The sequence below is a fragment of the Anser cygnoides genome, chromosome 1 (genome assembly GCF_040182565.1).
Source record: "Anser cygnoides isolate HZ-2024a breed goose chromosome 1, Taihu_goose_T2T_genome, whole genome shotgun sequence".
Classification (NCBI taxonomy): Eukaryota; Metazoa; Chordata; class Aves; order Anseriformes; family Anatidae; genus Anser; species Anser cygnoides.
The window spans coordinates 165,091,411-165,118,007 of record NC_089873.1 but is presented as its reverse complement, the minus strand read 5'-3'; the positions used below and the strand labels follow the sequence as shown (position 1 = coordinate 165,118,007).

Here is a 26,597-nt window from a genome sequence, read left to right as displayed (position 1 = left end):
AGCCTGGAAAAGTCATCACATCCTCTTAAGTTCCATAATAAATGCAATTCAAGTGTGCAGCCCGCAGGCTTTTCATATGAAGGTGATCTAGTGTCAGAACAAGATGGTATATAGAGAAATGAATCTCTAGTTCATTAAATAAATTCTTCCACTGGTGAAGAGCTACTCTGAATTTATACAAGAAGAATAAATGTGAGTATGGGAAGTAAAGGAAGGGGAGAATTAATGGGAAATAAAGGTAGAAATGGAAAATTTATTTAATTTTGTGATTCTTTATAAAAGCTACTGTCTTTTGTACTTAGATCAGTCTTCTTCCTTTTTCTACCATCAGACTGTCAGTAACTAAAAATACTTAAATGCTTGGTAAAAAGTGCATGTGAATATGTGCCCTGACTAATGTTATCTTGGTGAATGACATGTTCAGTTTCTTGTAACAAGAAATCTTGTAACCTTTGGAAGTTGTCTTTGTTTCCTGCTTAAAGTCACTTTATTCAGAAACTCACAGCTATGCTTAACCCATCAATTTGGGGACTGTCAGGATTATGTGAGTACATAACTTTCAACTGTAATATAATGTTAATGAGATCTCCAAAACGACAGTTCTTACTCCCCTCTCCTTCACATCCTACTCCCCTTTCAAATTACTTAATTATTAGAGAGCTTCTAAAGGTGTCTTTAAAGTAAGCACATTTGTAAAGAATTTAAATTAAGTACAGTGTGTTTTTTTCTTTAAAAACAAAACAACAACAACAAAAACTTTACTCCATTTGACACCTGTTCAAATATAGGAAGTTATTGTCAGGTTACCTGCATGCTCAGATGTGATGGCTTGTGTCAAATTATTTTGACTGGTAAATCTCTTGTTAGTTCTATCAGTTCCAAACACTATCAGTTACAAAGGTTTCCTGGGAAAGGCAGAAAGCTAGAAGACAAGAATGTGCATTATGAGCCAAAGCATAAACAAGAGAAGCAATGGGACATCAGAGAGTTGATGAGCAAAAAGGAAATGGTTGGAGCTCATGCTTCTTGCTGGAATTTGTTTCTCCCTCCTTTGCAAATTGGTCTCAACCTACTGACCTTCCAATATTCTGCAAGAGTTCTCTGTTTGATGAATCTGGCCTTGGAGAGAGATTAGGGAAAAAAAGCAAAAAACAGTTATCTTGTAGTGATACAGCATTTGGCAAGATTTGCTTAGACTTCTAAATCCTGCTAGTTCGAATGAAGCTAAGAACTTTTCTCCTATGTACATTGTAGCTACTCCTATAAAAGAGTGAGTTGATAGGACAGCAGAAACAGAATAAAACAGAATGAATTCTTGTGATTCTTACATTTGTTTGGTGTGAACAATATTATGCTTGCTTAAAATTTCATGTTATGAAAGTTTTTACACCCTATTCAATGTGACTTGAATTAATGGGGTGTGTGATTTGTATGGATCTAAGTATGGTATCATTGTCAGAGCAGAATTACAGTACTGGCATCCTGATTTCAAGATTTCAATTTAAATGTCTGTGCATTTGTCCAAATAAAAGCACAGTGGACAAGTGCTTTCTTATATCACTATTTACATTAGTAAACTTTGTATGATGGAGAGCCTTTTTAATGAGAAAGTATCACTTCACTAGTATCCTGTGATTACATCTATGGAATTAGAAAACTATCAGAACACTTCTGTCACCTGCTTCTGAATGCACAGCTCTGTCCCAGTAGTGTGCTGTTTCTACACAGGTGTGACACAGCAAGTATGACAGTCAGTGAACCTCAGCTAAGATAAGGCTTTATATTGGAAACAAAATCACAAAACAAGCTGTGTGCAATTCATACACAGATCTAATTTTAATAGGCATTTAATACTCAAGTTGGCATAAACACACAAATAAACTGTGTATGCAATTTTTTACAGTGAAAATTGGAAGGGATATTTCTTTACTGTAAAAATATATGGTAGGTTCTCCTGCTCAGATGACATTGTTGGCAAAAGTGAAATAGTCTTGTCTTTCCATAAAAAAATACTCTGATCTAATCTTTAACATTAAATAAGGGGTGAGGTCACAAAGTCAAATTTTGATACTAAAACAATATTACAGGTTGAATGTTGCCTCAGTGCTACAGTGCTGTATGCTATAGCAAATGATAGCTTGCTTACCTGGAATAATTCTTAACTGGAATGAATGTGAAGCTTTTGGATAGTCTTGAGTTAGGGTCAAAAGTCTGAGGAAGGCTACAGAAACAACTGTAGTTTGAGGAAGCTTGTCAAAACAAACAATTTTCTTCTAAGATGTATATCATTTAGTTTTTGTTTGTTTGTTTTGTTTTGTTTTAAATCTTTAAGACTTAGAGGGTGTTTTTAATTTTCCCCTGAGAATACCTGACAGTCATAATTCCCAGGTCAGAACATCATTAGAAGTGTCATACCTAATACTTTAAAGGCCATTTTCAAGGCCCTGAAGGTATCACCAACACTGACTGTCCCTGCCTGGCCCCCAGGGGATTCACCTACTCTGCCCAGGGCCCAGGGTCACATTTCAGGTCGGGGGCTGTCAGCCCCAGCTGACCAACCCAGCAAGGCCACAGCAGTACTGGTCTCCAGCTCTCCACTGCCCTATCATGGGCCCCACTGAGCCAGGCCCACCTGAGGACCCACACTCCAGCCTGGCCTCAGTCAGTCCTCATTGCCCAGTGCCTGAGGCTGAGGCTACCCATGTGCCTCCAGCTTCCCTCCTCCTGACTGGGGTGATGGGACAGGCCCTTGCTGCCAGGTCCTGCCCTGACAACCCCATGTGGAAGCCTCTAGGTCCCTGGACCACAGGGAGCTGTTGGCCTGTGTAGCACCCAGACAGTCACTGATGGGCCATCCTACCCACAGGAAAAAAAACATAATAATTCTGTGACTGATTTGTACCAGACAGAGACCTCTGAGAATATTACTATGAATGCAGGAAAAATGTTTAATAGTTTTGCTAATATGTCTGTGATCTACAGTCCTAGAAATTGTAACCGGAATTAACCTTGAGAGTCATATAAATGATTTCTTTGTTTTCATCTTAACTATGTCCAAACTGGTCCTACCAAATATTTGTCAAATCTGTTCTTAAAAACCTCCTGTGATGGAAATGTTTTTGTTATTCCCTATGGACACTAAGAATAAATTATTCCCTTCTTTATAACGACCTTTATTCATAAAAAGACTATGCCCTTAGTCTTTCACAGACTAAAGAGTCTTCATACCTACAGTTATTATTTTCAGTCATGTTTCCTGTACTTCTGCACGTTCTTTTTACAAGTTCTCTGGATTCCAAGCAAAGAGAAGATTTTTTTTTTTCAAGTACTACAAACAACACTCATGTTTATAATATCTTGGCACTCCCTCCCCCCCCCCCCACTTTTTTTTTTTTTCTGCAACTTGACATTAACTGATTAAAGACTGGAGTCCATCAAAGACAAACTGAAGAACGCTGATCAAAACAGTCTTCCATTTTGATGGTTAACCTCCGATTTGGTCATCCCGTGCAGTTTTCCAGCAAGCTTTCCTCTCATACTATCATTTCGTCTTTGTTTTGCACCATGTCCTAAGTGTTGCTGTAAGATCATCTGAGCCAATGGTAAAAGTTAGTAACAGACAGCGACTTACTTCCCTCTACTTGTAGGGTTTGTTTATTGTTTGTACCCGCCTCCCCCTCCCCCCAGCAACACTCCTCTTAACTGATTTGTTCTTAGACTGACTTTCATTTTCCAAAGTCTATAAATAGATTAATTGAGGACTTTTTTTCCAGTACATTTCTGGGAACTGAGGTTAGACTACCACAACCAGAAACTTGTTTCCTAGCTCCCTCCTCCCCCATTTATAAAGCTACATGTTGTGTTGTTCTTCTAATCTGAAAACCCCAGCTGTCCTCCATGAGTTTTCAAGGATAATAACAATTGGCTCTGAAACTACTTTGATAAATTCTTTCTTCCTCCAAGTGAGTTTCATTAGACAGTAGTTTGAAGTAATTTAGTCATTACTGTATGAATATCAGTGTTAAAGATGGGGGGGGGGATACCTCACACCTCATTTCCATATTTGCATAGCTTTTGTATAGTCTCGAAACCTAGCAGGAACTGGGAAACAAGGTGAGATTTCGCAACCTCAGAAGAGTTTGCCTTCTTCAGTGAGCACTCAAGAGGCATGAGAAACTTGAGGTCATGGAATTCACAATTCACAAGGAGCTGAAAGCCAGCAGTGGGAGCCTCAGAGACAAATGGTACATCATCCAGCTTGCCTCTGGGGTGCAGTTTCACAATTAGCTTCAGTTAGTCTAAACCACACTGATGTAAAAAGAGATAATTCAGCCCTGCCTCTGCATGTCTTTTGGGAGCAAGAGTAAGACTTCTCTTTTAGAAAAGAATATGGTCTTATATTGACTTGAACTGACTAAAGCATATACTAGGAATGAAAGGCTCCTAAACCAATATTTTTTCCAATGTAATGGCAAGTGAAATAATTATTCCTGAGTTACTCTAGAAATGTTGAATGCAGCCATCTCTCATATGCTTTTTTTTTTTTTTTTTTCTTTTTTCCCACTGCTGGCAAGACAGGCAGCTGCATGCTATCACACCTGGATACACATCAATGCTCATTTATTTACCGAACAGTATGAGAACAGCTGAGTCAGCAAAAACTTTTCTGAGGATGGAAAATAATAGCTTCTAGAGGAGAAAGTCATGACTTAGTCATCCCACCAAAATCAGAGAATGCCTATCTGGTAAACATACATTTCCCAGACTGAAATGATGATATGTTTAATTTATTATGCACACGATCACGTGTGCATTTGAAGGGTGATGAAATTAATGTCTGGTGTGGATTTGTGGGAAGAAAATCATAGAACCATAGAATATCTGATCCGAGTTGGAAGGGACCCACAAGGATCATTGAGTCCAACTCCTGGGTCTCCAAAGGACCACCAAAAAACAAAACAAAACAACAACAAAAAAGCAAGGGTAAATTAATAATTTATTTAAATGTGTAGCAGAATACACATTGACATCAGAATATGTACTAACAAAGCAGAAATATTTTTCTTCTTTGAAATGAATGCACTGGTACATGATGGGGACCACCCAGCTGGAAAGCTATTTTCCAGAAAAGAGCCTAGGAGTCCTGGTGGACACCAAGCTGAACATGAGGCAATAATGTGCCCTTGCCACAGAGGCAAGGGTATCCTGGGCTGAGTTTAAAAGAGTGTTGCCAGCAGGTCGAGAGAGGTGATCCTTCCCCTCACTCAGGATACCTCAGCGCTGGAGAGGTAGTACCTAGAGTACAGTTTTGGGCTCACCAGTACAAGAGAGATATGGTGAAGAAGCTCTTCCTAATATCCAACCTAAACCTCCCCTGGTGCAACTTTAGCCCATTCCCCCTCATCCTGTCACCAGGCACGTGGGAGAATAGACTAACCCCCACCCTGCTACAACCTCCTTTATGGTCATACTGGACAAAGTCCAAAGTAGGGACACAAAGACGATGAAGGGACTGCAGTGTCTCTCCTATGAAGAAAGGTGGGGGGGGGGGGGGGGGGGGGCGGAGGGAAGGGGGGCAGGGGGGTAGAGGGAGGGAGGGGGTAGGATATCTTATCAATGTATATAAATACCTGAAAGGAAAGATCAGAGAAGATGGAGCTAGCCTCTTTTCAGTGGTGCTCAGTGCCAGGACAAGAAGCCATGGTCACAAACCAGAACATAACTGCTTCTGTTTGAACATCAGGAAACACTTTACTATGTGGCTGACTGAGCATGAGCTGTCGAGAGAGGTTGTGAGTCTCCCGCCTTGGAGAGAGCTTCAAAAGCTGCCTGGACATGGTCTTGGGCAAGCAGCTCTAGATGTCCTTGCTTGAGCAGGGGGGTTGGACCAAACGAGCAGAAGAGGCCCCTTCCAACCTTAGTCATTCTGTGTTACTATTAATTTTTTTTTCTTTTTTTTTTTTTTTTTTGTACATCAGTGGAATGGACAGTGGGACAATACTGCTTAACTCGAGCAGTAGTTCTGCCTCTAGCGCATCTTACATGTTTCCACTAGATGGCATTCTGTACTTCAAAACTGATTTTATTATTTTTTTAACATCGTGTTTATATAACTCGGCTTGAGTGACAATTTTTTTCATGAACACCTCTAAAGATTTGGAGTAGCAGAAAGAATATAGTAGCATATTTATAGCCGGCTATTAGAGAATCAGAAGTAGAAACCATGGAGCTATCACTATCGCTTAAGTTTATACAGATGCACTTATTCAAGATCATTCTCTGTACAACTTTAGTATTGAGATAGTACCACTGAACTCAATGAGGTAAGAATTATACTATTCTGTTGCTGCAGTAGTTCTAAAGATTTCTTAGTCAAATTATTAGCATTGATTTGTTTAGACTTCATTAGTTTACCTTTATGTAAAATGACATGTAACCCCCTAAACATGAAATTCCTCTGATTAATCTACCTTGAACATTCTACTTCATTCCTGAACTACTTATGCCTAATCGTTTCGTGATTCTATCCTAAAAAAGAGCTAGTAAATTGATTTTAGTTTTTAAACCGTCGATTAAATCAAGATGATTATTTGTTTTCCTACTACATCTGAAGATAAGCTTTTGTTTTCTCATAAGTCTTGGAACCCAAATAATTACTGCTTAACATCTTACTATTTAAATTAAATAGTTATGTCATAACTGTAAAATAGCTAAGATGATTCCTGAGTTGTTACTGTGCAGTCAGGTTTGGTATGCGTTGCAGATAACATCGGTGATACTAGAGGCACTCCTCTGAGGCACAGTCTGCTCATATTGGGAGGACACTTCAACACAGCGGGGAAGTGACTGGATAAACTGTACCACAGGAAGAAGAGGGTAAGATTAAATCAAACTGTTGAGGTATGAAACACTGAACGTTTGTATTAGAGGAAAAGAATATACAACAACCTCAGAAGAAAGAACAAGAAAGAAAAGAAAGTTTATAAGATAAAAATAAAGATGGGAATGAAGGTTTATGGAAAGTGCGAAAGAAAAATAAAACTAAAGACTGAAAAATAAAAATGTAATTTATAAGCCCCTCCCAAATTGTCAAAAACAGCTTAGTTTGAGGTGAAATTGTCCTGTTAAATACTTTTCAGCTTACAGAGTTGTCTCACATAGGGAGCTTCCAATTAACCTTGGCCTTTCTTTTCATTCTATGTTTTTCCCTTTCCTTTCCTTTCCTTTCCTTTCCTTTCCTTTCCTTTCCTTTCCTTTCCTTTCCTTTCCTTTCCTTTCCTTTCCTTTCCTTTCCTTTCCTTTCCTTTCCTTTCCTTTCCTTTCCTTTCCTTTCCTTTCCTTTCCTTTCCTTTCCTTTCCTTTCCTTTCCTTTCCTTTCTCCTTTCCTTTCCTTTCTCCTTTCCTTTCCTTTCTCCTTTCCTTTCCTTTCTCCTTTCCTTTCCTTTCTCCTTTCCTTTCCTTTCTCCTTTCCTTTCCTTTCTCCTTTCCTTTCCTTTCTCCTTTCCTTTCCTTTCTCCTTTCCTTTCCTTTCTCCTTTCCTTTCCTTTCTCCTTTCCTTTCCTTTCTCCTTTCCTTTCCTTTCTCCTTTCCTTTCCTTTCTCCTTTCCTTTCCTTTCTCCTTTCCTTTCCTTTCTCCTTTCCTTTCCTTTCTCCTTTCCTTTCCTTTCTCCTTTCCTTTCCTTTCTCCTTTCCTTTCCTTTCTCCTTTCCTTTCCTTTCTCCTTTCCTTTCCTTTCTCCTTTCCTTTCCTTTCTCCTTTCCTTTCCTTTCTCCTTTCCTTTCCTTTCTCCTTTCCTTTCCTTTCTCCTTTCCTTTCCTTTCTCCTTTCCTTTCCTTTCTCCTTTCCTTTCCTTTCTCCTTTCCTTTCCTTTCTCCTTTCCTTTCCTTTCTCCTTTCCTTTCCTTTCTCCTTTCCTTTCCTTTCTCCTTTCCTTTCCTTTCTCCTTTCCTTTCCTTTCTCCTTTCCTTTCCTTTCTCCTTTCCTTTCCTTTCTCCTTTCCTTTCCTTTCTCCTTTCCTTTCCTTTCTCCTTTCCTTTCCTTTCTCCTTTCCTTTCCTTTCTCCTTTCCTTTCCTTTCTCCTTTCCTTTCCTTTCTCCTTTCCTTTCCTTTCTCCTTTCCTTTCCTTTCTCCTTTCCTTTCCTTTCTCCTTTCCTTTCCTTTCTCCTTTCCTTTCCTTTCTCCTTTCCTTTCCTTTCTCCTTTCCTTTCCTTTCTCCTTTCCTTTCCTTTCTCCTTTCCTTTCCTTTCTCCTTTCCTTTCCTTTCTCCTTTCCTTTCCTTTCTCCTTTCCTTTCCTTTCTCCTTTCCTTTCCTTTCTCCTTTCCTTTCCTTTCTCCTTTCCTTTCCTTTCTCCTTTCCTTTCCTTTCTCCTTTCCTTTCCTTTCTCCTTTCCTTTCCTTTCTCCTTTCCTTTCCTTTCTCCTTTCCTTTCCTTTCTCCTTTCCTTTCCTTCTCCTTTCCTTTCCTTTCTCCTTTCCTTTCCTTTCTCCTTTCCTTTCCTTTCTCCTTTCCTTTCCTTTCTCCTTTCCTTTCCTTTCTCCTTTCCTTTCCTTTCTCCTTTCCTTTCCTTTCTCCTTTCCTTTCCTTTCTCCTTTCCTTTCCTTTCCTTTCCTTTCCTTTCCTTTCCTTTCCTTATTCTGATGCTGCATTTAAAGTTAGTTATGATTTTAGTTCCATTTAGTTCATACAAAAGGTAAATTCATAGAAAATACAAAATATCTACCATATTAGGTCTTTGTTCAGATGACATTCTTCTTTAAATAAGTTTATAATTTAAAGAGTTTCATCTTAAAAATAAAATAAATTAAAATAAAATAAAATAAAATAAAATAATAATGAAATAAAATACATAAAATGAAATAAAATTAATAAACAAAGCAAGAAAACCAAATAAACTCTCTAAAGAAAAAGAGAAAAATGACAACAAAACAACAAAACAGTATATGGATTTCTATATGAAGTGTAGCTAGTCTTTTGGAACAACAACAAAAAATATCTAGACTTAAAAATGTAATTTAAATTTAAAAATGCAAAATTAAATTTCAAGCATCATCAGCTTGTTTTTTCCTTTCTCTCTTCTGCCAGAGTCAGTGTGTAGTGGGTTTACATGGCAAAGGTTTGGTAGTGGGGGGCTGCAGGGGTGGCTTCTGTGAGAAGAATCCAGAAGCTGCCCCATGTTAGATAAGGGCCAGTTTCAGCTGTCTCCAAAAGGACCCGCTGCTGCCCAGAGCTGAACCAACAAGTTATATTGTTTGCGCCTCTGTGAGAGAAGATTTAAGAGAAGGAAAAAAAGAAACTTCTGCACAACAGCAGCTGGGAGAATGAGTGAGAAACAGCCCTGCAGATACCAAAGTCAGTGCAGAAGGGCAGGAGGTACCCCAGGCACTGGAGCCGAAGTTCCCCTGCGGCCTATGGAGAGGCCCCTGGTGGAGCAGGCTGTCCCCCTGCAGCCCATGGGTCCCACACGGAGCAGATCTCCACGCTGCAGCCCGTGGAGGAGCCCCCGGTGGAGCAGGTGGATGTGGCCTGGAGGAGGCTGCGGCCCATGGAGAGCCCCCGCAGGAGCAGGCCCCGGGCCGGAGCTGCAGCCCGTGGAGAGGAGCCCACGCAGGAGCAGGGGGCCTGGGGGGAGCTGCCGCCTGTGGGGGACCCGTGTTGGAGCAGTTTGCTCCTGGGGGATGGACTCCGTGGTATAGACCCATACTGAAGAAGTTCTTGAATAGCTGCTGCCTGCGGGCAGCACCCCCAGGATCAGTTTGGGAAGGACGGCATCCCATAGGAGGGACCCCTGGCTGGAGCAGGGGCAGAGAGTGACTGTGAAGGAGCGGCAGAGACGAAGTGTTAGGGACTGATTGTAGCCCCCATTCCTCATTCCCCTGAGCTGCACGAGGGGAGGAGGTGGAAGAGGGTGGATGGGGGGAAGGTGGTTTTGGTTTCTTTCCTTTGCTTCTCACTTCTCTAGCTTGTTAGTAATAGGCAATAAATTTTACTAATCACCCTACTCTGAGCCAGTTTTGCCCGTCATAATTGTTGAGTGATCTCCCCATCCTTATCTCAAACTTTGAGCCCTTTTCATCATATTTTCTCCCCTTCCCCTTTGAGAAGGGGGAGTGAGAGAATGGTTGTAGTGGAGCTTGGTTGCCCACCTAAGTAAAACCACCATACAGTGACATGTACTTAACGTCAGACTAGGCTTTAAGTCGGACTGACACTGAAGTGTCATTTGTATAATGTGCACTTGCAGTCCAGAAAGCCAACAGTATCCTGGGCTGTATCAAAAGAAGTGTGTCTAGCAGGTCAAGGGAGATGATTGCCCCCCTCTACTCTGTTCTCGTAAGACCCCACCTAAAGTACTGAATCCAGGTTTGGGGCCCCCAGCACAAGAAGGACATGAAAGTATTTGAACAAGTCCAGAGGAGGCCTGCAAAGATGATCAAGGGGATGGAGCACCACTCCTACAAAGACAAAATGAGGGAGTTAGGGTTGTCCAACCTGGAGAAGAGAAGGCTCTGGGAAGACCTTGCAGCAACTTTCCAATACCTAAAGGGGGCCTACGGGAAAACTGAGGAAGGACTATTTTTCAGGCAATGAGTGTAGTGATAGGAAAAGGAGTAATGCTTTTAAACTGAAAGAGGATAGATCAATGAGTGTAGTGATAGGAAAAGGAGTAATGGTTTTAAACTGAAAGAGGATAGATTTGGATTAGATTTTTGGAAAAAATTGTTTACGGTAAGGCACTGGAACAGGTTGCAAAGAGAAGTTGTGAATGCCCCATCCTTGGAAGTGTTCAAGGCCAGGTTGCTTTGTGCAGCCTGATCTAGTGGGAAGTGTTCCTGCCCATGGCAGGCGGGTTGGAATTAGATGACCTTTAAAGCCCCTTCTATGATTCTCTGATTCTATAATTTCAGTAGCTTCAATATTTTTACAACGATATTTTGAATTCATCTTTCATAAAAATTTGGTTCTGAAAGTGAATGAGAATGAAATTCTGGTTCTTTACCAGATCTAGGAAAACAAACAAACAAACAAAAAATAACAACAAAAAAAAGCTAATATTAAAAATAACTGGAAAATTCTATAGAGGTCATCCTTATGTTTGTATAGAAAACAAACAAAAAAATAAAAACAGTGTCTCAGTGAGACTTAGGTAATGTCTGAAAATATAAATCACGTGATATAGCACACCTTTTAGGCACATGCTGATCTTTTATTGTTTTGAGCATTTTTTTTTTTCAGAAGTATCTTGGAAGGAAACCAAAAAAACAACAACTTATTTCTGCACAGTCAGCTACTGTGAGATAAACAGACTCATGCTACAGTGGGTGATGAACTGGCTCAGTGGTAGAGCTCAAAGGGTTGTAGTGAATGTGACAACATCTGTCTGGCAGCCGGTCACTGGTGACATTCCCCAGAGCTTTATTCTAATGCCAGAATCAACATTTTCATCAATGGTCTAGATGAAGAAGTTGAAGTCTGCTGATGATACTAAACTGGAAGGTGCTGTTAACTCCTTGGAGGGACAAGAGACCTTGCAGAGGAATCTAGACAGATTGGCACACTGAAAAATCACCCATTGTTGACCATGAAGCTCAACAAAGGAAAATGCCGCATTCTGCACTTGGTATGTAATAATGACAGATAAAGATACAGTCTGGGAGAAAAGTGGCTAGAGAGCAGCTCTGCAGAAAGGGAACTGGTCAACAGTAGGCTCAATGTGAGCAGGGGCTCATCTCCCTTATTAGATTATTGCTGTTGTTCCTCTGTGATCCTTCTTGTTTGTGGAGATGAACATAACAGTTTCAGCACAGTCCTTCATTTAAGGAAGAAATAAAAATATTAGTCAGCTTAGAACATTATGTCAAATATACGGTTTTCAGTGCATCTGGACTGGTATGCCCAACAAAACAAAACAAAACAAACAGAAATAGAAACAATCTGGAACAGATTTACTAGAAACATGGTTGATGCCCCAGGCCTGTCAGTGTTCAAGAGACATTTGGACAATGCCAATAATATTCTTAAACTTTTGGTTAGCCCCGAGGAGGTCAGCCAGTTGGACTAGATGATCTTTGTAGGTCCCTTCCAACTGAACTTTTCTATTCTATTCTGATCTGTTCTGTTCTGTTCTACTCTATTCTATTCTACTCTATTCTATTCTATACAAAACAATGAAACAAGAGCAACAACAGAAACATACCAATGTATACATTTTAATACCTCAGTCTACTCTTTTTTAGTGTTTTGAAAATCCGTACTCATTCAGAATTTCAGCCAGGTTAGATTTTTATTGCAAATGCAGACTGCAATCTTTTTCAACTGTTCCTTAATTAATAAAATTTCCTAAATTTGATGTTGAAAATTATATGTTGTAATTTAACTATTTAACATTTAAGCTGCACTTGCATTAGAGTGCTTTATGGATTCCAGTGTACTTAACATGCTCCAGGTTTTTAACATGCACCATAATCTCCAGAGTATTTTATAATTTATAAGATCAGAAGACCTTAAACATCACCTAACATTTTATTACACTAAGTCTGTTTCCCAAGGTGATTTCTCTGGTTGCCACTGTTACAACTGTTAGTTATGCATTGAACAGTAAAGGAGTAGTCTTATTCCACCCTGAAATGCTTAAATGCTGCTTTAGTTAGTGAGTGTAAAATGGATATCCTTGGTTGAACTGTGAAATTGAAAGCTGACTAATCAAAAGGTCTTTTTATTTTTCTTAAAACAAGGGCATTCCTACTTCTCTGAAATTGCTTTTCATTTTATATATATCTCATCTGAATATCCACTATGTGCTTCTACATTTCATTATCATTGGTTTTGTGGATAGGATCTTCTGCTTTTCTACTTAAGCCTTGTTTCTCTTTCCACATGTTAGAAACTAACCCTTTAGTCAGATTGCACAGCTATAACAAATACTTCAATTTCCTTTTCCTTAAGGTAACTGCGATGTTGTAAATACTTCCTATTTCTTGATTTTTAATACCTCTTTGATAACTATTAAAAAAAAAAAAACAAAAACACTTTTGTGGAGTTTGAAAACAAAATTCATTTTACAAGGTGTTCTTCACTGACGGAGAAATAATGAACACATGGACACCCTTGAACTCATTTCCAGAACACTGCACATCTTATTCTGTCTCATTCTTTTGACAAATTACCATGTAGTAAGAAAGCAGTATTTCTTATTGCAAAATTTTGGAAAGAAAGTTGTCAATTATGAAAAATGTGAACAAAGGCTATCCTGGTGACATGAAGCTTTTTCAGTCAAATTTGGGATTGAAATAAATTTTCCTAATAGGATGGAGAAATCATGTTGCAAGATAAATAAAAAATGCAATGACATTATGGTCAAGGATTTAGGACCTGAAGAACACAGTAGGTGAGTTTTTGTTTCTTGCCTAGCTTACATTTGGACTGGTATAGTATAGCATAGTTATCTCATATGGCTGGATAGAGCTGCAGTGAAGACTTGAGGAGAAAGAACGGATGGAGAAAGACAAGGAATTGCAAAGAAGTACAGCTTATCTCTATTGAACAAGAGACAACAGAACTAAGTGATAGAGTACACAAATAATTCTAAGAGGTCTAAGACCTCATGCTATGCCTGAACATAATAAACAAACAAACAAATAAATAAATAAATATATATATTTTTTAAATTTTTACTCCTTATTTCCACAACTTTGAGATTAATGGAAAAGAATGTCATGAAAAGTCAGATTCTCCCCTCTCCCCTAAATTGCCTGATATTCTAATATCTGAAATGACTATGCTGATTGGGTGACAGATGCTAAATGCTTTATGTTATGACGTAAAACAAGTCATGCTTCTTTCTAGTATTTTTAAATTATTTTTATTACTTTTTTTGGTTAATTTTTATATGCAGTAGAAACAATATTTAAATGAGAAAATAAATAAATAAGCTTCAAATCTGTTCTTGACTTTCCCATATTTTGGGAGTGAATTAGGAATAAATCCAGAAGATGGCTTTCTTTGGAAGATAAAACTAAAGAAGGCAGATGCAGATACATTTTTTTACATTGAGTAGATCAGAAAAAGAATGTATGAAGATAGCTCTGGCTATCTGAAATTATCTACCTGTGGTTAAAGTTGGTTGACTTAAAAATGAATATTCAGAACAGTATATTTCATGGCTGGCATTTTTTCTTCTAGTCAGGAATCAACAGCCTCATGTCTCTTCAAAATACAGAAATAACTTTCACTATGCAGCTGAAGCTTGCTTTACAAACATTCAAAGGCATCTGTCTCTCTCCATTGATTCTGATGGGAATTTTATGAAACAGGCTTACTGACATCAAAATTTTCGCATGATGTTGTCTAAAAGTTAAGCAGACTGGATCACAGCTGGTATTGGTATTTTACAGTCTTCAAGCCCTATGCCTTCTCCTGTATTCTAAATCTTCCTTCTAAAAACCTCAGGGGAAAGAATGGATTCCTTTTCTCCTGTGTAAAGTAATACTTTTCTTTAATCTGAGGGAGAACAATTTGGCATGGATCAGTAAACCCATTTCTGAGTCACTGATTTTCTCCAGTTGAAATGTTTTTATATTAATATTGGTTACTTTCTTTTGATCCTTGAAAGTAAGCTTCACTGAAAGATAAGTCATTTTGACTTTTTATTTGTTTCATAGATTTTTGTTTAGCCTTCAACCTGTTAAGAACATCTTAACTTTCACAGAATCACAGAATCACTGGAGCTCACTTAGTCTAACCCCCATGCTCAAACCATGATCAACTACCGCAGGTTTCTCAGCATCATGTCCAGTCAGCTTCTCCAAGGATGAAAACTCCACAACTTCTCTACACAAGCTTTTTCAGCATTTGACCACCGTCACAAAAAAAAAGTGATTTTTTTGTATGTTTAAGCAGAATTTGTGTCCATTGTGTCGTCACTGGATAACACTGAGAAAAGTCTGAGTCCATCTTCTTTAGTTTCCTATATCAGGTATCTATATGCATTGATGACATCCCCCTGAACCTTCTCTTCTCCAGGCTGAACAGTCCCATCTCTCCTCAAAGGACAGATGCTCCAGTCCTTTAATTATCTTTGTGATTCTTTATTGGACTTGCTCCACCTCACTTATCTACTTACCTAATCTGTATTTCTGCAGTTGGTCAATGAGGATGTACTAAGTTCAAGATAAACTTTTCCTTAATCCACTGAGCTAGTCTTTTTTTTTTTTTCCCCCCCAAAAAAAGGCTATCAGGTTAATTAGGCATGATTTCCACTTCATAAATCCATGTTGACTTCTGACAATCACCTGCATGTAAATGGTTTCCAGAAAGATTTCCTTCATTGATTTCCCAGGGACTGAGGTGAGGCTTGACTGGCTTGTATTTCCCTGAATCCTCCCTCTTGAATACAGGAGTGACATTTCCTTTCTTCCAGTTCTCAGAAATCTGCCACAACCACCATGATCTTTCAAACATAATCAAGAGTGTCACTGAAATGGCATCAGCCACCTCTCTCTGCACCTGAGATTCCTGAAGGCCAGTCTTACCAAGAAAGAGCAAGACAAAGAAGGTAATTGTCACTAGGCTCCCTGCTCCCCTCATCTAACTTTTGCTGTTCATACACCTATAGAAACCTTTCTTGTTGCCTTTCCCATCCTTTGCCAGACACAATTCCAGGAGAGCTTTGGCTTTGTTAACCCCATTTCTGAATGCTAAAGAGTGCCTCTATAGTTTTACTGGGTTACCTGACCCTCCTTCCACATCTTATATGTTTTCTTTTTAATATATGAGTTTTGTCAGGAGACCTTTGTTCATCCATGCAAGCCTGTGGCCCCCTTTGCTTGTGGGACTAGACTTGAGCTTAAAGGATGTGATACTGTCAACTGTATGAAGTTCAACAAGGCCAAGTGCCAGGTCCTGCACCTGGGGCGCAACAACCCCAAGCAGAGCTACAGGCTGGGAGATGAGTGGCTGGAAAGCTGCCTGGCCGAGAAGGACCTGGGAGTATTGGTTGATAGTCGGCTGAATATGAGCCAGCAGTGTGCCCAGGTGGCCAAGAAGGCCAACAGCATCCTGGCCTGTATTAGAAGCAGTGTGGCCAGCAGGTCTAGGGAAGTGATTGTCCCCCTGTACTCGGCTCTGGTGAGGCCGCACCTCGAGTACTGTGTTCAGTTTTGGGCCCCTCACTACAGGAAGGACATGGACGTGCTCGAGCGAGTCCAGAGAAGGGCGACCAAGCTGGTGAGGGGTCTGGAGAACAAGTCTTATGAGGAGCGGCTGAGGGAGCTGGGCTTGTTCAGCCTGGAGAAGAGGAGGCTCAGGGGCGACCTTATCGCTCTCTACAGTTACCTTAAAGGAGGCTGTAAAGAGGTGGGGGTTGGTCTGTTCTCCTACGTGCCTGGTGACAGGACGAGGGGGAATGGGCGAAAGTTGCGACAGGGGAGTTTTAGGTTGGATGTTAGGAAGTACTTCTTTACTGAAAGGGTTATTAAGCATTGGAACGGGCTGCCCAGGGAGGTGGTGGAGTCACCATCCCTGGAGGTCTTTAAAAGACGTTTAGATGTAGAGCTTAGCGATATGGTTTAGTGGAGTACTTAGTGTTAGGTCGAAGGTTGGACTCGATGATCTTGAGGTCTCTTCCAACCTAGAAATCTGTGATACTGTGATACTGTGATACTTGCAAATAACCAGCTCTCCTCTTGAGACCCCCTTCTCTCCAAGACCATCTCCTATGGGTTCTTTCCTGAACAAACAGAAGTTTGTTCTCCTGAAATTCAGAATTTTGATCCTTCTTTTTACCTTCTACCTTCCTCTCGGGATCCTGAATGATACTATTTCATGGTCACTGCAGCTGTGGCTGCCTCAGTCTTCATAGTCCTAACTAATTCTTACTCGTTTGTAAGTATTAGGTCTAGCAGAGTGCCTGTCCTTGTCATTTCCTTGATCATCTGCATCAGAAAGTTGCCCTTAATGCACTCCAGAAGCCTTCTGCATTGCTTGTGCCATGGTGGTTGTCCTTCCAGCAGATATTACGTTCAAGTCCCTCTTGAGGAACTGCAAATATGAAGCTTCTTCCAGTTTTCTGAAGAAGACCCCATTTACTTCTTCCTATCAAGCAATCTAGATCAGACACCCATCCCAACATCACAAGCATCGGTCTGCCCTTTAATCTGGTGTGTGTGTGTTTGTTATAGTTGCTTCCTTCATATGCCCCTTGCAATAAGTGATTGTTAAACAGCATTTTGACTTCTGGCTACTTTTATTTTTTTATTTTTTTTTTATTTTTAACACCTCCCCACCACCACCCCACCACCCCAAATTCTCTTTCAAGACCAAATATTCAATATAATGGATGTTTTAATGGACATGACTTTTAAAATATTTTTATTTCTACCTTTAGATTACACTCCAGAGCTCTACTCTTTTCATCTGACTCCTAAGAAAGAGAGAGAAAAAGAAAAACAATGTCTTTCAAAAAGCTAAAGCACAGCACAAATTTCTAAAGACTACTTTTCAATGTTATCCAAAATCCAATGAATGGATGAATAAATAAATAAAAATTCTATCAAATGTTGATTTGTTATTAAACCACTCTCTTCTTTGTGTACATCTTCATTGGTAACATACATCCTTTTACCAACTATCTGTGATGAATTGTAGTGATGAATAGTTTCCTCCTATGTTTTATTGTGCTAGTATCTCCAATTCTGAAAGCACAGCTTTATCAAACAGGGTACATTGTTGTCTGCCAGTATTTCCCACTTTTTATTGCTACAGTGAAATTACATTCTCAAGTGAGTTTATAAAACTTAAGAGGCTCTCTGACTTACTGGTCTTTTAACCAAGTGAAGATTTATTATAGACTACTCCATTCAGAAAGATAGTCTGTTCCCTGTTGTTAACTACTTCCATGTTTCTAAATCAGCTGTGGTTCACCTGGAAACTTGTTTATCATCTTCTTTCAAAGCAGAAACTTCTATTATCTGTGCTATTGCCAGACAGGAATATGTTTTAATAAGGCTTGATTAGAATGTTCAAGATTAACATTTCAGATTCTGACTGAAAATCAGTAGGAAGAATAACACTGAAAAACTGTAGGTGTTGGTTTGGAGATAAAAATAAGAATGTTGAACAAGCATCAGACAACCTCAACGTTTGAGAGCCCTTTCATAATACCACATCAAAAAGCTCAGTACCCAGATTCAGTTAGAAACCCCTTTGGGTACGTGTGAAACAAAAGTCTGCAGCAACAATGCAGTAAGTGGACCATCCTACAACCTTGCAGCAAAGTGACATGGCATATACTAAAAAAGCTAGTCAGGTCATGTGCCTGACAGCCATTGATATACAGGAGCAATTTTGTGCAGAAGATAATTGATCCCCTTGTCTGTGTATGTTCTAGTGCTGGCATGCTGGTCAGTGAATTACGTAATCTACGCAGATACATTTGCTGGTGTTGGTACTTTGTCATCTGTAATTGCCCTGGGACACTATCCTGTGGTTTGCTGGGACAATATTGGAGGACTACACAAAAGACAGCATGCCAAAGTAGTGTATCTTCTTTTATTTATTTATTTATTTATGGTGCCTGTTGTTTACATGATTTTGCTTACTGCAATTACTCAAATATTGCTCATATATTGCTTAGAAAAATGAAATTTGAAATAGGCCCAAACTATGCCAAAGAATGCAATTATTTGACAGCATGGAAAGCAACATCCCAGAAGCATGGAAAGCAATATCCCAGAACTTGAGCATATCGCCCAGAACTGTTTAATGTAGATCTAGCTTCTCTAACCAGAAAAGGCTCAGATCTCTCACCCTTAGAAGTAACCATGTATTTATGTATTTTTTTTAGAGTGGCTACACTTTGGATCATGGTTTTATCATCACTGATATTAGATTTTTGTGAAATAAAGCAGTACAGTGGAAACTGGCACCAGATGATTTGCTAATATACTTCTGTCAATATGCATACACATGCACAAGTGGCAACTGAAAACACAGATGTGGTATCTTGTTCATTATCTCAGTGATATTATGTGCTGCTTTTCACTCATCCACACTGTGCAACATGAGATGACCGTCCTGCACCACAACAGCTTTTGGTTCTCAAAGTCAGGAAAGGCTCCAGAGAGGGTTCTTTGAAATTCTTCCTAGTTCTACTACAACACTGCTTGCACACCACAGCATTATCTGCTTATCTGCAAGCTGTTCTGGGGATTGGTAGTATTTTACTAGTAGCAGCACAGAGAATTCCAAATAATAAACATGTGGTTAGCAAGGTAATAATGATAGTAAATATGTGCTAGCCAAAAACTGTAAGTCCCAGTTGTGGAAGACATTTCACTGGTTTGAATAAATCACTTAGTCAATGTCTTCATGCTGATTTTTTTTTCCCTGTGTTGAGAACTTAATGCAGCTCTTTTGCAAAGAAATGTTAAGTGTTCACAACAGTTGTACTGTATTCTGTATTCAAATTTTGATGTGTTTTGATATTCTGCAATAAGCATTCTGAAAAAAACAGCTAAGGGATTGTAAGGTAGGTGCCAAAGTTGAAAATAATTCTGACAATTCTGGCTTAAATCTTTCAATGTCTGGATAGTCACAAGTCAGTATGATAAGACAGTCCAACCCATGTTTTAGTGTTTATGAAATCTTTGTGTGTTATAGTAATGAGCACCATAAAACTCAGGAGAAAATGAATAATTGTCTCTCTCTGGTGTGGAGTTATGATGGTGTATACTAATGAGAAAATATGAGGGAAAAAAAAGAAAAAGACATGTCAACATTTAACTGCCGTCTATCCTACTCACTGAAATCAGTTAGGATTCTCCAGGGAGGCAAAAAATTTCCTGACATTAATAATGTCAATTTGCATCATTGTGCATATCTACATTGGATATAAGGAACAATTTTTTTTTTTTTTTTTTTTTTACAGCGAGGGTGGTAAGACACTGGTGCAGGTTGCCCAGAGAAGTTGTGGATGCCTCATCACTGGAAGTGTTCAACATCGGGCTGGACAGGGTTTTTAGCAACCTTGAACTAACAAAAAGACGTCTCCACTTAATTCTGCTCAGCTTTTGGCTAACACGCCGCTCATGATAAATTCTGATATATGCTGTGAGCAGGACCTTTGGGTCAAAGTGAGAGCAACACATGCCCAGGGAGGTGGTAGAGTTACCGTCCCTAGAGCTGCTTAAGGAAAGGTTGGATGTGGTACTTAGGGACATGGTTTAGTGGGTGATATTGGTGGTAGGGGGATGGTTGGACTGGATGATCTAGAAGGTTTTTTCCAAACTTAATGATTCTATGATTCTACAGGCAGGACACAATGGACAGGAAGGTCAATATCCATCCACTGAATTTTCTAAAATTAAGCCTTAAATTTTATCTGAAATGAACAAAAAAAAAGTGTCAATTCTCACTAATTACTAGTATTGTTCATTGCCTCCATACTAATGTGTTTTTCTTTAAGTGAAGCATAAAATGTTGATCTATCTTTGACTGTCCTTTGCCATAAGTTTCATACAGAGTCTGTGCCTCAAAATGAGAGCGATTCCCTTCACTTTTGAACTGGATCATTATGTTACAGGAGGACTATTCCCCAGTCAAGTATCTTCAATAGGTTTAAATTAATTTTAATCTGTTCTTAAACAGTTTCTGTAAATCTTAAAGAAATGTAAAGTGTGACTGAAAGCTGTAAAAATACAAGATACAATATAGGATGCAACAAAACAGACTTAGGTAGTTCAGAACTTGAACTTATTAAACATTTTCAGTACTAAATTCATATAACATGTAGAGTGAGTACCATTAAAATCTTGACATTTAACGCTGATGGCAGTTAAAATTCATATGGTATTTGCAGTAGTCCCCATTCCAAGCATAGGGGAACTGCAAATACCTCACTAATGGTAAATACCACATGGTGTTAAATGTCAAGACTTTAATGGTTCACTGTAATTATTATGGGATAGATTCTGATAACTTTTCTCTGAATAGGTAGAATCTTCCTCCTCTGAAGAATGTCAACAGGAGTATTTTTGATAATGTTTACTACAAGAAAGAGCTCATCTTTGTAGGCTCATTATTATGTATTTGTAAATTGAATATAGAATAACGATTCCATGTTATGTTCTCATACGCCATTTAGCTTTTCTTTAAGCTGTTTTTGTAGATCCATTTCCCAAACAGGAAAGGCCACTACAGCATAGTGTAACGTAACGCCTGCTTGATATATTGCAGCAGGTTATGAACATGCATGAAATACATAAACACAATGCCTGCTTGATATAGTGTAGCAGGTTATGAACATGCATGAAATACATAAACACAGCATTGAACTTTGAGATAAATAAATAAATAAATAAATAAATAAATAAATAAATACAAATCTACTGGTGGGAACATATATTTGTTTTGGCTTGGGTGTTGGGTTATACAAGCCATGTAGAATTTTATTAGTGTATTAGTTGTAAATAGTAAGATTTCAGTAGTGATTGGGGGAGGCAGGGCTGCACGTCGGGCTTCTGCAGGGCCTTTAGCCATCACAACCAGTTCCTGCCAGCTCAGCAATGGGCTAGCCCAACTCAGGCCAAAACTGAGCTAGTTGGGGGAGTTTGTGGCACCTCAGTGAAAACACGTTAAAGAAAAGGCAGAAAATGCTGGAGAAAGGAAGGAGAAAGAGACAAGGCAACAGAAGGAACAAGGTCAGAGGAGTAGGAGGTGCTCCATGGATGCACCATCAAAGGGGCTGCAGACTCTAGAGGATCCATGCAAAGGTATATCCACAAAAGGATTTGGAAGACCCACACCATAGCATAGTAAAAAGGATGGAAGAGCAGAGAAAAAAAAAAAAAAGAAAAGAGTGAGAAACATGGTGCAGCAGAAAAAAATGGTCAGTCACTGACCCCAGTATCCTGTGTCACTTGCCTTACTGAAGGCACTGGGCATAATCTACAGTAATAATAGGAGGAGTGAGGTATCTGGAGGTTAGGAAGCAGGGTGAGGAGAGCTGCTAACCAGGGCGAACTGGTTAGTATTTTCCTAGTTTATGCTTGCTCCTCGTATAGCATGAATGTATAAATTTAGTAAGGCAAAGGAGTGTTGAATTCTTGTATTTCTGTTTGGCCCCCACAGGTTATTGGGGTTGGATCTAAGCTCACTTGGTGGGTAGTGGATCTATCCAGTTAGATTTAGCAGAAGTTCTGAAATCATCATCTGGGTGATCATATTAACAATATGGAAATATAGAAATGTAGAAATATAGTTGCTTCTTTTCTTCGCTAGTACTTTTATTTCCATGGTAAGAAGGTACATAATTTTCGTAGTGGGACAATGGGCTTTCCACTTCACTTGCCAATCATAAACGTTTGTATTAGAAACTGTTTCCACAGAAGAAATAGCTTTCACTAGACCCTGTGCATCTGCAAAGCGAAGTTCAGTGGGGTTACAGGAGGCACTGGCAGCCACAGGCTGATATGTCCATCACATTGAGCGTGAACATGGTATACGCATGTATAGGGAACAAAAAATATATTTTTGTTTTCATTTTTACCCTACTTCAAAATTAAAAACAATAAAAATAAAATAAAATAAAATAAAATAAAATAAAATAAAATAAAATAAAATAAAATAAAATAAAATAAAATAAAGTAAAAATGGTATAGGTCCTTATCCTTAAATCCTGTAAGGAAATATGTTCCAGTCATTTGGAACATTTGAAAAGCAAATCTTTTGCCTTTTTGTTGTTTTGACATCTTTTTACCACTTTGCTTTTAAATACAACTGAATTTGAAAGTAAATCTTCTAATGAGCTTTTAGACTATTTTTATAGTGAAGAGAAGGCTACTTGCTAAATATACAGGCTTTGTTAAAATCTTGTTTAGATGATATGATGTAAAATGAGCTTTATGTAAATTTGAAGCTATTCATTTTCAGTCAAAAAAGCTTAACTCTCACTAGTTCAAGGATATTGGAATGGTTTATTTCTGGCCCTCTGCACCTCTAATTTTTTCCATCTATATTGAAGATGAAAACTAACAGTGTAAGGCTTCAGAGTAGATTCTGTTGTGTAGTGCTTTTACTAGTGAATTCTGTAAAGTAAAGTAATCGTGGTCATACAGTTGTGCAGATCTGTAAGTAGAAATGATCTTTCAACTCCGTGCTTTCCATATGAGTGAACAACCTTGTAAGAGTGGAGACTTGAAATCTAGGCTCTCATTACCACCTTCTGTCTTATCTCCAGCTTGAAAGTATTACAAAATGTCCTTTCACTATACCAGCATGCAGCATGCTATTCAACAAATACAATGCAATAAAGAAAGTAAATGATATATCAATACAAAATAGCAGTTGACATCTGGAACACACAAAAATCAGTAGAGTCAAAGTTATGGTTCCCAAAGAAATCATATCTCAACTCCCTCACATAAACATATTCTTTAATATATGTGCACAAATTGGCTGAATTATGGTATTTATGGGAACAATATCTCTGGATATAAAAATTTGTCATTTCTCTATGTAGAGCGCTCAAGTAGGAATTGTCTTTATTAATAACCAGAGTTTCTTGGATCCCAGAAATGCATCTATAAGAGTGGCATGAACACCATGAATACAGACCCCAGAAGTAGTTTCCTCTATACTTATATTTAAGATTTCTATGACTGTTAGTTTAAACTTTTCCTTTTGGTCTTAACTGATGAGATTTATGTCATTCTATGGAATTTGCCTATCATTCACATCAGAACAGGGAGTTTTTATTGCTCAAATGTTCATAGACTCTACATCTGTACGACAACATTAATGGGTTCGATAAGCTAGACAACAGAGGTATTCAGAGGCTTTATAACTGTTGAAATTTAAACTCTGGTACTATTATACTTCATGTGTGATTTTGAAAAATTCCTGAAGTTTCAAACACTGATTTTGCAGATTGAAGATGACATGGTTTAACAATTTGTTTGAAACAGAAAAAAAACAATGAAATGTAGGGTGCTAATTACCTGTTGACACAGAACAAGTAATAATGCACTTTCAACAATAACAAGGAATTGCAATTTCAGGTTTGTAGAATACATTAGAGAAAAGATAAATGGTCTATCAGTATTCATATCAAAACTTGATAATTAAAAACTTTATTTTAGATTTTCAGGTTTTACTTTTGTTAGTTAGTTTTCTCAGAGTATCATTGAAAGACTGAAATTTCCCTTTTGCTCATGTTGTGGGCTTTTTATTATTTTTATACTTTTGTGTATGAAAATGCACGAAGACAGCTCTATATAACCTACTTCAAAATTGTGTTTCAAAATTCTGTTTTTAGAGGATGGAAATACCAGTAGAGCATATAGTAAAAAACAAAGTTGTCTTACATACTCTGTTTATGATCTGTATTGCTCTAATACAACTCTGAAAATTCCATCACAGATTGTTCTGTTTACATAGCATTGGGTTTTCTTTTAAAAGTTAGTATAGGAGGAGAGAATTGGAGTTAAAAGTTTTATATTTCATTCTTTCCTTCATACAGTTATTTTATATGATGCAGTATTGAATATGATAGATTTATTGCAAGTTTTTATATGCATTTTTTTCTGCAGGAAGACAGAATAGAATATTGCAGTGTCCTACTTTAAATTTCATCCAAAGCTTTGCTTTTAATTTTACTTACAAAATTATATTAAATGAACACATTCTGATTAAATAAAAGATCTCATCAAACTGATGATAATGTATCATCAAACATGATATGAATACTTTCCAGATGATGTATATATTTACTTATTTATTTATAATTCTGGTTCTGGGCCATTTTTCTATCTTGTTTTCAGTATCCAAAAATAACTTATCAGGAGACTCCAAACACTTTAAATGTTCATATTATGATGCTAAATCTGATTGTTAAATTTTAATAGTTTGGGGTATTATCTTTTGAATTTATGTTTGAGGTTTGGTACCTCAGAAAATGTATACTATCTCTAAAAATAAAGGATGATAACCAGAACATTCCAATGCCCACTAAGATCAGTGAGATTAATTCAGCTGAGTTTATGTGTGGTTTCTTGTGAAAAAAAAAAAAAAAAAAAAGAACAGGGATCCATTATGTTTCAAAGGGATGCACTGCTCAAGACCAAGTACCAAACCTAGAAAAACTCAAAGTAATGCATTTTCTGATTTCATGTGCTGAATTTATGAGTCCTCTGTCAGAGAACTGATCACAATAGGATCAAAATATTAGAGATTTTATATGAAATAAAAAAATGGCAGACTTCTTCTTGGGTTCCATGCTCAGCACCTAGTACAACAGCATGGAGAGAGAGAACAACTTTTGACTAGATTAGTTATCCAATCTCTGTCATATTTGTGTTGATTGATACAGTAATTTTGTAAATGGGGTTAGTGTGATATGTAGATTGCTAAATATGCACTATTGTTTTCAAAATGTTGAATAAGAATAGGAATCTGTAGGACAGATTTTATCTAACCCTAATAAAAATATTAAAAAATTCAGACAAATTCTTTCCTAAAAGTGCCTATTTGTATTCACTGACAATAAACAGAGTTTAGGGTGACTAGCTTAGATGCAGGTGCAGACCTGTAGGCCTCCAAAACCAGGTGATACTAATACTGTTCTCCATGTTTGTTCTTATTTTTTTTCCTTGTAATTACCTTTCCCAAATCAGCAGGGTAATCAGGAGATTTTTTTATTAGCATTTGTTTGCTTGTTTTGTTTTTTTTTTTCTTCCCTCTGTTATGTTACTTTGAATCTCTTCATGTTTAGAAAATTGGTAGTGCTGGTAGTGCCATCCTTGACAAAGGAAGGGAAGTATGAATAGGCAAAATATTATGTATTCATTTTATATAATGGCTTGACTTTCTCTATTATTTTAAGATCTTAGTAGAACAGCTATGTAAACAGAAGAGGAATAGATCCCAGAGGCATTAAAAAAATTACCAGATTTAACATTTGCTGTAATGAAATGCAGTATGGGTAAAATGATAAAAGCTGTAGCCTGTTTTTATACAGAAAGACTGATGAAGATTTATGATCTTGAAACAGAGAGTGATTTTTATTAATTAAAGAACAGTCTATTACAATATCATTGTTTGTTTGTTTTCCAATGGAATGTACATAGTCTGATTCCAGGTTTAATCTGGTACAGGATTTAGTGATAATGTGCAACATATGGTATAGAGGCAAAATATCAATGCTGACATAATGACAGTTCAATAATAAAGTAAAGGAGTATCAGTGTAGATGATATTGGATACTCAGTTCATCATATGAAGACTTGAAGATATGAAAAATAGAGAACTAACCTCCTCTGTCACATTCACATATATAGAAGGTTATATCTAGCTAATATATATATATATATTTATTCATATTCTTCACCCTCAGACACTGTTAGAGCATTTAGAACCTTCTAAAGTCCTGGAAAGCAGGACATTAGTATTTGGATCACCCTAGTGTTATGATTGCATCGTGTAACAACTTAATTGAGCTAGAAGGTTTTTCTTTATATCCTTTAGCTATTTGTGGAATTCTCAGAATGATCCTAAATACTAGAAATAGATTGAGAAGACACCTTTTATTCAGAACCACCCACAATGTCA

The 26,597-nt window shown here is 37.9% G+C and overlaps 1 long non-coding RNA gene across 4 annotated transcripts; it reads left to right on the top strand.

Annotated features, from left to right (window-relative positions):
* On the top strand, nucleotides 1-26,312 carry LOC125179944 (uncharacterized). Of its 4 annotated transcripts, XR_010827256.1 has the most exons (6): nucleotides 1-192; nucleotides 6,764-6,876; nucleotides 15,415-15,549; nucleotides 16,889-17,152; nucleotides 18,382-18,527; nucleotides 19,921-26,312. It is a non-coding gene; the product is annotated as an uncharacterized lncRNA (long non-coding RNA). The 4 variants fall into 4 exon arrangements; XR_010827255.1 differs by lacking the exons at nucleotides 18,382-18,527; nucleotides 19,921-26,312 and adding an exon at nucleotides 17,380-18,374 and having other exon boundaries at nucleotides 7-192; XR_010827254.1 differs by lacking the exons at nucleotides 18,382-18,527; nucleotides 19,921-26,312 and having other exon boundaries at nucleotides 9-192; nucleotides 16,889-18,374.
* The last annotated feature ends 285 nt before the right edge of the window (nucleotides 26,313-26,597 follow it).